This window comes from Urocitellus parryii, chromosome 4 (assembly GCF_045843805.1).
Source record: "Urocitellus parryii isolate mUroPar1 chromosome 4, mUroPar1.hap1, whole genome shotgun sequence".
Classification (NCBI taxonomy): domain Eukaryota; kingdom Metazoa; phylum Chordata; class Mammalia; order Rodentia; family Sciuridae; genus Urocitellus; species Urocitellus parryii.
The window spans coordinates 61,999,098-62,011,222 of NC_135534.1; positions in this window are offsets into that span (position 1 = coordinate 61,999,098).

Consider the following 12,125-nt stretch of genomic DNA (forward strand, 5'->3'; position numbering starts at 1 on the left):
GGTGACCAAAGGAAACAGGTATCCTTGGGAAAAAGGACCATACCCTATAATAAAAGGGAAGAAAAATGTTTTCACTGTCATGTACATACCATACAATTATAGGACCATTAGTTAACCACATCCTTTTAGCTTTTATCTTCTGGTCCTTTTCCTCTCCTGATCTCCCTTTGATCATGAGATTTCCACCCAGCCACCTTTCTTTTACTTTTTTTCCTCTCTAACTTCCATATAGGACAGAAAACATATAATTTTTGACCTTTGACCTTTTGAGTTTGGCTTTTGTTGTTTTTTGTTTTGTTTTGGTTTGGTTTGGTTTTTTGTTTTGTTTTTCTTTTTAACCAGGGATTGAACCCAGGGACATTTAACTATTGAGACACATCCCCAGTCCTTTTTAATTTTTTTTTTTTTTATTTTGAGAAAGGGTCTTGCTAAGTTCATTAGGGCCCCACTAAGTGGATGAGGCTGGCTTTGAACTTGTGATCCTCCTGCCTTAGTCTCCTGAGCCACTGGAATTATAGGCATGTACCACTGCGCCCAACTGAGTATGGTTTATTTCACTTAACATATTAGTCTCTAGTTCCACCCATTTTGTTGTAAATCGCATAATTTTACTTTTACTTATGACTGAATAAAACTCCATTGTGCATATATACACCACATTTTCTTTACCATTCATCCATGGTTAGACACCTAGATTGATTCCATAGTTTGGTTATTTTGGATTGTGCTGCAATAAACGTGGGTATCAACACTCTTCAAATTATTCCATGAAGTAGAAAGGGACAGAACACTTCCAAATTCATTCTATAAAGCCAATAATTTCCCTTATGCCAAAACCAGATAAGGGTGCATCAAAAAAAAAGAAAGAAAGAAAGAAAAACTATGGACCAACACTGCTGATGAACTTAGATGCAAAAATCCTTAATAAAACATTAGCAAATCATATTCAACAACATATTAAGAAGTTGGCTTTATCCCAGGATTGCCAAAATAGTTATTTCATGAAATCTAATAAATATAATTCACCATATAAATATAAATAAGGACAAAATTCACATTGACATTGTCATCCCAATAAAGGTAGAGAAAGCTTCTGAAAAAATTCAGCACTTATCCATGATAAAAACACTGAAGAAACTAAGGATAGAAAGTACTTACCTCGGCATCATAAAGGCTGTATATCACAAATCCAAAGCCAATATCATAGTGAATGGGGAAAAACTGAAAATATTTTCTCTATAATCAGGAATAAGACAAGCATGTTCACTCTCAACATTCCTATTCAATATAGTAGTAGAAATTCTAGCCAGAGCAATTAGGCAAGACAAGGAAATAAAAAGGATATAAATAGGAAAGAAAGAAGTCAAATTATCACAGCAGATGATATGTCCTATACTTAGAAGATGCAAAAAGTTCTATAAGAAGACTGCTAGATCTAATAAATTCAGCAAAATAGCAGTTTAGAAAATCAACATACAACAAAACAACAGCTATACATCAATAATGAATCGGCTAAGAAATCAAGAAAACATTCTCATTCACAATAGCCTTAAAAAATAAAACTAACCAAGGAGGTGAAAGACCTTTACAATGAAAACTACAAAATACTGGGGGAAAAAAATTGAAGAAGCCACAATAAAACGGAAGGACTTCCCATGTTCCTGGATATGCAGAATTAATACTGCTAAAGTATTGAGCCAAAGCAAGACTGAAACCCAGCAGGACAAACATTAAATCTTAAAATATCCAAAGCACATTTTAGCAGGATGTATATACCTAAGTGCTTGGGGTGCCCTGCCTCTATGGCCTCAATAGCAGCCTACATGGCTACTCTCTTAGGCCAGCTGTGCATGCAGCATGCAGACATTCTTCAAACCTGACATCTCTTCCTTCCTGGGTTCTCCATTGCAGCTTCAGCTTCACTGTCGCAGCCCCACATAACCTCTCAGGCTCCACTTTCAGGGACTCCAACCCTGCCACACACTTCCTCATCTCCTTCTCTAAAATGTCATCGGAAACCTCCATGACCTGTAACTTGGAATCTGCCTACCTGAAAATCATCTACACATGAATGATGCCAACACCTGCCACCCGTGCGAGCTGTACCTGGGCCCATGTGAACCATGGCAGCAATGGCCTATGAGTTTGTTGCCCACAAAGTTCCCAAGGCAGCCCTAGGGACTCAGGGCACCCCACAGCTCTATTCTCCATAGAATTTTCCCTGGAAAGTCTTTGAATCAAATTTTCATTTTTATACTTTTGAACTTGTGATGGATGGAGTCTTGTTAATTCCTGAAACACCCTCAAGGCATCTTCCCTATTATCCTTGTGTAAAGCATGTGGCTCCTTCTTAAAGGCACTAATCTCTTTAGCAATTGCACCCTCATTTAATTCTCCTTTAAAAATGTTCCTTTTCTGGTCAAACTGTAAATTTTCTAAATTTGTTTGCTCTGTTCCTTTCTGCTTCCAATGCTTGCTATCAATTTGGCTAAAAGCAGACAGTGAGACCCATGCCACTGCCTGAATACTATGCTGTCTTAAAATTCCATCTGGCAGAGAAATAAGTCGGTCATATTTAGTTTTATCTTTCTTTTTCTTTACTTCTCTTCAGGTGTTGTGTTTGTTGCTGCTGTTGCTGCTGTTTTCAGACAGGAGTTTTGCTATGTTGCCCAGGCAGGTCTTGAACTCCTAGGTACAAGTGATCCTCCCATCTCAGCCTCCAAAATATATTAGGTCACTTTGAACTCAGCCTCCCATTAAGTTTCAGAAGAATAAAATGCATTCAAAATATTTGCCACTCCTAATACAGGTGACTGTAAGTCCAATTTCCCAATGAATCCTCATTTCCATCTGAAATCTCAGCAATCATTTTCTGTCTGCAGTTCTATCAATATTCTGGATTTCTGAGTCCTCATCAAAATCTCTGCTTAAGTTCTGATTACAACATTCTACACTTTTTCTAGCCTGATCTTCAAATTTTTCTAAATTCATCCAGCAAACCAATACCAAAGTCTCTGTCAAATCATCAGCTACAGTCATAGCAATGAATATACTCCTGATGCCAGTTTTCTGTGTTAGTTAACTTTCTGTCATTGTGATAGAACACTTGAGGTAATCAACTTATAAAGAGGAAAGGTTTATTTGGCCTCACAATTGTGGAGGTTTCAAATTGGCTATCTCCATTAATTTAAGACTGTGGCAGCATATCACGGTAGAATCATATGGTAGGGCAAAGGTTTCACCTTATGGGCACTAAGAATTAGAGAGAAAGAGGAAAAGACCAAGAACCCACCATTGAGAACAATCCCCCAGTGACCTAAAACTTCCTAGTAGGCTCCACTCCTTAAAGGTTCCACAATTCCCAACAGCATCAAGCTGGAGACTAAGTCTTTAATACATGGGCCCTTGAACATTAAAGATCTAAACTTTAGCAAGTATTGTGCATGTAGGAATGTGTTAAAACAAATCCCACTAATTTGTATAATTATAATGCACCAACAAGATTTTTAGTTTTTTTTTTTTAAATTAAATAAGGCTCACTTTTTCATCTGTAACTTTCTACCCAAGAACTGAAAAATGTACTGACGTTTGTACCCCAGGAGAAATGACTTCTGCCCTGATAATGAGGCATAAGTGTTGTCAGACTAATGTCCGCTTGAAATCACAGCAGTGGGAAAATGCTGTGGAGTAATAAATCTTAGGGAAAAGAGATCTTAGTGCAGAACTCTGTACAACAGTAGCATTTAAAGAAAAGCCGAAGTACCTTCTAATGAGACTGCAGAGACAAGGCCACTAAGGTGAAAAATGACTTCCAGGAAACACAGGAGATCTCCGGTTTTCTCAGATCTATGGTCTCAGAGTCAGGAAAAATGCTGGTCACAGTAGCATTTAAATGAACCATTTATATGAATGAATTGCTTCCAATAAATAGTGAGAAACCTAGACACTGAATATTCGGGTATATACTGTGATTTCTTATATACAGCGCACTCAAAATAGATTCGAAATTCAGGTCAACATATTGGCATACTTTTAAAAGGAAGAAATTTTCTGGTTAATCTGGTATTCATCCTTGACATTAGGAATCTGCTTAAATTTGGACATGGTGATAAAAACAAGTTTTTCTAGATGATGTGGAAAGTAAGAAAGGAACTTAAAATCATATACTCTTAACCTTAAAGATGAAAAAGAAGGTTCTTGATTAATGTTATTTTTATCACAGTAAATAAATTAAGAAATTTCATTTAAAATTAATATTCAAAATATATGAACAATTATACAGCTCAACAGCAAAAGACAAATAATAAAACTGAAATGGAAAAATGACATTAATAGACATTTCTCCAAAGAAATCATACAAATGGCCAACAGGTATATGAAAAGATGTTCAACATCACTAATCATGACAATGTATATCAAAATCATAAGAAGCTATCACTTCATACCTATGAGGGTGTCTATTATTTTTTTAAAAAGACAAATGTTCAAAAGGACATGAAGGAATCAGAATCCTTTTACACTATTGATGTGAATATAAAATCATGCAGCCATTACTAGAAGCAATATTTAGCTTTATCAAAAAAATATATAAGTGCCATATATGTGATTGAGAAATACCACTTCTGAATATATGGCCAAAGGAAATGAAATCAGTATGTTGAAGAGATACCAGTACTCCTGTGTATCTATTTCACAATAGTCAATATATGGATACAACCTAAATAGCCATCAGCACGTGAATGGAGAAAGAAAATGTAGTATATACATACATCAGCTTTAAAAAACAATAAAATTCAGATACATAATACAACATGGATGAACCTGGAGAACATTATACTAAATGAAATAAGCCAGTCACAGAAGGACGAATACTGCATGATTCTACTTATGAGTAGCATAGTGAAATTTATAGAAACAGAGTGTAAAATGGTGTTTTCCAGAGTATAAAGGGGGATGGGGAGTTGTTATTAAATGGGTGTAAAGTTTCAGTTATGCAAAAGAAGTTATAAATGTCTGCTGCTATATAGCCTTTTAACTATAGTGAGTAATATTTAACATACACTTGAAAATTTTAAATAGGTAGAACTCAGGTTCTCACCACAATAAGTAAATAAATAGAAATAAATAAAATGGCTATGTTGCTGACAACAACAAATTAAAGAAATAAATAAAATTAAAGAAAGACCCCAGTAGATTATCTAAGTGTTCACAGCAGACTTCTCTGTAATAACAATAGTGGTAAAGTTAAACATGCCAAACAATTTACTTCACTGCATTTAAGTCCATTTTCCACTGTACATTTCTCATGGTATCTTTTTTATTAATTCCTTATATTCACAGAGAAACAGTAGGGCTCTTGTAACATAGGAAATTTTTTTAGCAAACTTAAAGGAAGAATATTTAAATTTTAAAATTTAGATTTTTAAAAAGTTCTATGATTCTTAAATCATCCTTCACTTGTCTTGTATAACAAGCAAATACCTAATAACTATTCCTAGATATATTAAATGTCTCTTTCTCCCCAACTGATGTTCTTTTAAGGCAGGGACTATGAGTTGCATTTATCTGCAAACAAAACACCAGGAACAGCTAAATAGCCTTCATACAAACCACTATCCCAATAACATCATTGGATATTATTAGCTCTGCTCTATGTATGAGAAACAGACTAAGACAAGAAAACCAAGACTCAGAGAAATCATATTACTTTCTCATTCATTCAGCAAGATGATGACAGATCCAGGAATTGACCTCTGTTCTGGCTCTAAATTCCACGGCTTTGATACTATTTATTTTAAAGGAATTAATTTAAAGGAATTAAATGTTCAAAAACTGCAAAATGAGGGGCTGGGGTTGTGGTTCAGTGGTACAGCACTTGCCTAGCACATGTGAGGCTCTGGCTCACAAATAAAATGATAAAATAAAGGTATTGTGTCCATCTACAACTAAAAAAATAAAAATTTAAAAACCACAAAATGAATGAACACATGCTTATGATTATTGTCTATATTTGCAATGACCATTTAGAACATTAAAACATTTTAATTGACATATTAACCCATTGAATGTATATTCATGGATTCCTCTGAACCATTCTAAGTTGCTTTTATAAACTATCTAGTCTTCAGTGCTCTAAAACACCAACAGCATGCACAGAGATATTCTTGGGTCTAGGTTGTGAGGTCATTTATCCTGCCCTCTGCTTTTGTAAAATTTTTTATTTATGATTTAGTACTACGGATTGAACCCAGGGGTGCTTTACAACTGAGCTACATCTCCAACCTTTTGATTTTTTTATTTTGAGACAGGGTCTCATGAAGTTGCCCAGGATATCCTCAAACTTTTGATCTTCCTTCCTCAGCTTCCCCAGTAGAAGGGTTTACAGGCATGTGCCACCATGCCCAGACTGGCCTCTGCTCTTTGAAGGGTCATCACAGGCATCAGAGAATGTTTGAGAGAGAGAGAGATTATGTCAACCTCCCAAACTCACCGGTAGAACGGTCCTTCTAGACTAAAGCTGGGGGATCAGTCCCTGATTGGCCCTACCCCCTGACACTGTCACTGAAGTGGCTCTCTTTCGCCAGAAACCCATAGGGAAAAAATCCAGGAATGGAAGTACTATCAGATTTAAGAAACAGAGCTTTATAAGGAACTCAGAAGCTATTTGGTGAGAGTCATTTGCCCAGTAGAAAAACAAATTCTCAGGAGAGAACTCTGTACAGCTGTGTCCTGCTAACCCTTTGTGTTCCAAATGATAGATTGTAAAAAACAATTTCTTTTCAGTCTAGCTTCACTCTAACTTCTCCATGGGAAATCCTGAAGATGAGCTACAATTTCAGGTCTCCTTGGAGAACAGTGTCACTCACAAACAGTTGTGGGACAAAGCTTTGCATAGAGCCAGAGAAAATGAATGTTTAAAGAAATATTAATGGATCATCCATGATTTTGTTCAGCTGTCATTTGCCAGATTTACAGCAATCATAAGACACTCATATAGAAAGGGAGTCGCTGAATAACTATATTCACTGAAACCAGTGCAATGGTTATCTGGTTCAGAGCCTAAGGCCTCCCTTGGTGTTCTGAATATCTTGGAGTGGCTGCCCTCCTGTGCATAGACAAAGAAAACAATTTAAGAGGAAGTAATTAAGGCAAGACTACTACTATATTTTGTGAGTCCCTCTGTGTCTCTTGCCAGTTTACAGAGTTATGAGTTTGTTCTGATAGCTGGACCCAAACTTCTACAACTACAGGTAACACTGCAGTGGAGAATTAACCCTGTTTGTTTTGCAGTGCTGGGGATTGAACCCAGGTCCTGTGCCTGCAAGGCAAGCACTCTATCAACTGAGCTATATCCCCAGTCTGAGTTAACCATGTTTTGTGGACAGTTTTTATTAACCTTCGAGTTTTTGTGGACACTCAAAATTGAGTCTCAGGCTGTGTCCATTAATTTAGTCTTGGATGCTTAGTAGTGAGCTTGACTGGCTGATAAGTTCAAGAATAACTAATTAAATGTGCTTCTTGGCACAAGAAACTGTGTCAAGATGGCATTACTTGACAAAGACCTGCTATATGAAAAAAGGGAATGAAGAAACTATTTCCGTTAGAGTTATCACAGAGCAGATACCTTCATTGACCTATTTTTATTTATTTATTTATTTTCTTCTTACAAGATTCTAGATTCCTGGGAAAGTCCACAGAGTTTTTTTTCCCCCATAGGATTTCCCCAAGAACCTAAGAAAACATTCTTTTTAAGGTAACTTCTGGACTAATAAAAACAACCTTCCCCAGAAAGCATTTCAACAGTTGGGGAAACATTTTCAGTTTGGGATGAACTTGCCACAAAGTACGTGAGACTCTATGGGGAAATACACAATTTCAACATACCCTTTTAAGAAGAAAAAGGAGATGCCCAAACTATTACAGGGATATAAAATTGAAGATCTTGCTATGCTAAGGACTACATTCTAAGGAGTATTAGTCCATGAACAATGTGCAAGAGATGGGAAACAGCAGAACCCCAAGATTGTTTTCAGTGTAAACCCCAGGGAATTAAGTCATTTATTACAAGGCAATAATGACCAGTGGATACACAGGCAGAGGGCATAAAAATGAGTGCTCTTAATGTTACACCCTTGGTATCTTATAAAAATGTATATTATGATTCAGAAGATTGTTTTTTTAAATATTTCTAATAAGCTTTCAAGTGATGCCAATGTTGTTGATTCTTTAATAGAAAAGATCTCTGTTAATATTTCTCTTTTAAGTGTTAACATAGTATTGCAATTTCCCATGTATTTATTTATATCCCCTACTAGACTTCAAATTCAGTAATATCTGGGGTAATGTCTATTGTGTTCACCATTATACCTTCAATATCTTATTCAATATCAGATATGAAATGTGTATATAATATTTTTGTAATGCTAAATAATCAAAAACTCTGATAACAGCATGTATAAGACATTGATGGGAACAGAGATGAATGGAATAGACAAGACTAACAGGAAGAGCTATCAGAAGTTCATAGGAAGAGGTTAAGTATGAGCTACATTTCTATATGCACTGACATTGAATGGTCAGTGTCAGCCAAATCATTAGGGCAGGAAACTGCTCATAATTCAACATGGATGAAGCCAAGAAAAGAAGCAAAGTGGCTTTAGAGAGGTGAATGGGGCTTTCCTCAGACGATGAAGGGCCAGTAGGTGATATGGGGTCTTAATATATTTTACATACAATTTTTGATACAGAAATCAGTTTTTGTTGCTGTCGCCATTGTTTTCTTGCTTTTAAGTTTATTCTACAATTTGCAAACATTAACCCCAGATTTCCTGATTTGTCTCTGGTTTCTTTCTCCTGTATCACTCTTTCTTTCTGAACTTGCACTGTTTGTTGCTTTGAAAGACTCAGACCTAAAACCTGCCTTCCAGTTTTCTCATCTGGCATAACTATTCACAGAAGCAGCTACATACATGAATTCAAAGGTCAAACAACTTCCCAGGACAAAATAAATATACCTTATGTATTCCATATCATTGATAATTTTTAACCCATATTTTTTACTAGTGTAAAAATAATACTGAAATAAATGTTCCTGTGCATAAAATGTGGACTCACTCTGATATTTTCCTTTCAATAAATTTTTAGAAATGGAAACTTATGAACATTTTAAGACAATAATATGCTGGAAACTCTACTTCCATAAAGTTTATGCAAATATTGTAAAACAATACTTAGTTCACCATAGCACAGCAACACAACACTAAGTTTTTAAAAATGTTTGCTGATTAGATAGGCAAAAATATTTTGCTGTATACTGCAGCAAAATGCTGACACTAAATAAGATTTATTGCAAGTCCTTACAACACAGTTTTCTTGTGTCAAATTCTGCCCTTCCTGGTTGGATTACCAAGTTTGGGAAACATTACTCCAAAGTCCAATAATGTCATAGACTATGATGTGTTTTCCAGATTCAATGTATAGATATTGACATATTAATAACATGTGTCTTCGTGTAATTTTTTGAGAAACATTGTGCTAAGACTCCTAGTGTAATAAAATTGCCAGTGATAGTTTTGCTAAGCTGACAGGAAAGTAGGATAACAAAATATATGTATATTATATTGATATATATTATGTATATTATATATAAATATATTTATATATTTATTGTATCTTATATATCATATATATATATATATGTATACACACATACACACACATACACATACACATACACACACACATATATTGCTGGACTGATGGGGACTGAACTCAAGGCTTTGTGCATGCAAGGCAAACATTCTATAATCTAAGATTTATCCCCAATTTTAAAGGCCATTTTTTAAATTATTTGTTCTAATTAGTTATACATGACAGTAGAATGCAGTTAGACTCATTGTACACAAATGGAGCAAAACTTTTCATGTCTTTGCTTGTACATGACACAAAATCACACCACTAATAAATCATACATGTACATGGGGCAACAATGTCCAACTCATTTCACCATCCTTCTTCCTCATACCCCTTCCCCTCCCATCACTCCCCTCTACCCAAAAGTCCTCCATTTTTCCCTTGCACACCACCCCTATTCTGGATCAGCATCCACATATCAGAGAAAACATTTGGCCTTTGGATTTGGGGATTGGTTTATTTTGCTTAGCATGATATTCTCCAATTCCATCCATTTATCTGCAAATAAAAGGCCATAATTTGAAGAATATGGACCAATGTAGGTAGGTATGAGTACTTTGACCAATATACACACCAGTTTTGTGTACATGTGCAAAGATCAAAACAGAATATACATACAACTACTATTCTTACAATTGCTCTGAGAGAAGAATAATATCCTTTAATCTGGGGAAAGAATAAATGAGACCATTCTCAAATAGTTTCTGAGATGGGTGGTAAAACAGTCACAGACCTAGAATTTGCCCAATCTGCCAGAGGAGAGTTTTTCAAAGGTCTCAAGAAATGTACTGTCTGGAGACACAATAGTGGAGAAAAAATCCATTATGTTAAAAGTTTAAGCATACACAAGTGACGATTGTTAACATCCAATCTGCCACATAAGCATACAGGCATGCTATTGAGTTTAAGTGACATAAATTTGGAAGTATTGCTGAATGGACATCATATAAAGACTTTAAACAATGAATTTTGAATATTGAAAGGCTGTCCAATATCTGAGGCTTTGAATACTGGTTATGCCACTCACTGAGAGACCTAAGTAAGTTACTTAAACTCTCTAATTCTTGAATACTGCATAAATCAAACTAATAGTGGATTTTTCCTATCAAATTGATCTTAGAGTTGTATAGATCAGAAATTGACATGGATCTCACTGAGGTAAAATCAAGGTACCAGCAATTTCCATTTATTTACAGAGGATCTAGGGAAAATTGACAAATGAAAATTGCCATTTGTCTTTTTGGAGATTATCCACGTTTCTTGACTTGTGGCCTCCTTTTGCCATTTCCAAATCTAGCAGCAGTGAATCAAGTCCTTCTCACACTGACATCTCTCTGGTTCTCCAATTTTAAGGATTCATGTGTCTAGAATGAAGAAACACACAGCCCAACTAATCTCTCCAACTAATCTTGAAGTATTTAATTTTAATCACATCTATGAAGTCCCTTTTTCCATATAAGTTAACATATTCCAGGTTCAGGATGTAGACATCTTGTATATATCAATATAATACCATTGAATCTGGAAAACACATCATAGTCTGTGACTTCATTCGACTTCAAAATAATGTTTCCCAAACTTAGTAATCCAAACAGGAAGGACAGAATTCAACACAAGAAAACTGTGCTGTAGGGACTTGCAATAAATCTTATTGAGTCTCAGCATTTTGCTCCAATAAACAATAAAATATTTTTGCCTATCTAATATTTTTGCCTACCACAAACTCTTGGCATAGTAACTTGGACATAAAATACACAATAAAATATGATTGATATTGTTTCTTTTTTTTACTTTGTAAAGAATAAAATACCTCAGGCCAAGACATTTTTTGTACTATATATTCAGTGCAACAGACTTAGTGTGAGGCAAATGAGTTCAGAATGGAAACAAAATAAGGAAACTACCGAAATTACATTAATAAGAGAAAATTTTTTTACTTGATAAAGGTGGAAATTTTGGACATCATGAAGAATGATCAAATTCTTATTGTATTTTCCAGGAGGCTGATAAGACTTGCCGATAGATTGGACACAGGATGTAACAGACAGAAATCAAGGGTGACTCAAAGATCCCCAGGCCCAAGAGGGGTGTAGAAATGCTGGAAATATCTGAGTATTTAAAAAGGCCAGAAATAAAAATGATAGCTAGGTAATACATAGCAATCTATGGGTACAATTTACTAAAGACTAATGAGGGTGTTATGGTTTGGATCTAGAAAAGCTTATATTGAAGTCTTGGGCCCCAGTGCAGCAAAGGGAGATTTTTAGGTATTGATTGGATCGTGAGGGCTGTGACCTCATCAATTAATATAGTAATCCATTGATAATTGGAGGGACCTCTGGAAAGTGGGACCTAGTTGAAGCTAGTCACTGGGGGCATGCCCTAGAAGGATTTATCTTCTCCCTGGCCCCTTCTTCCCGCTCCTTGTCCCT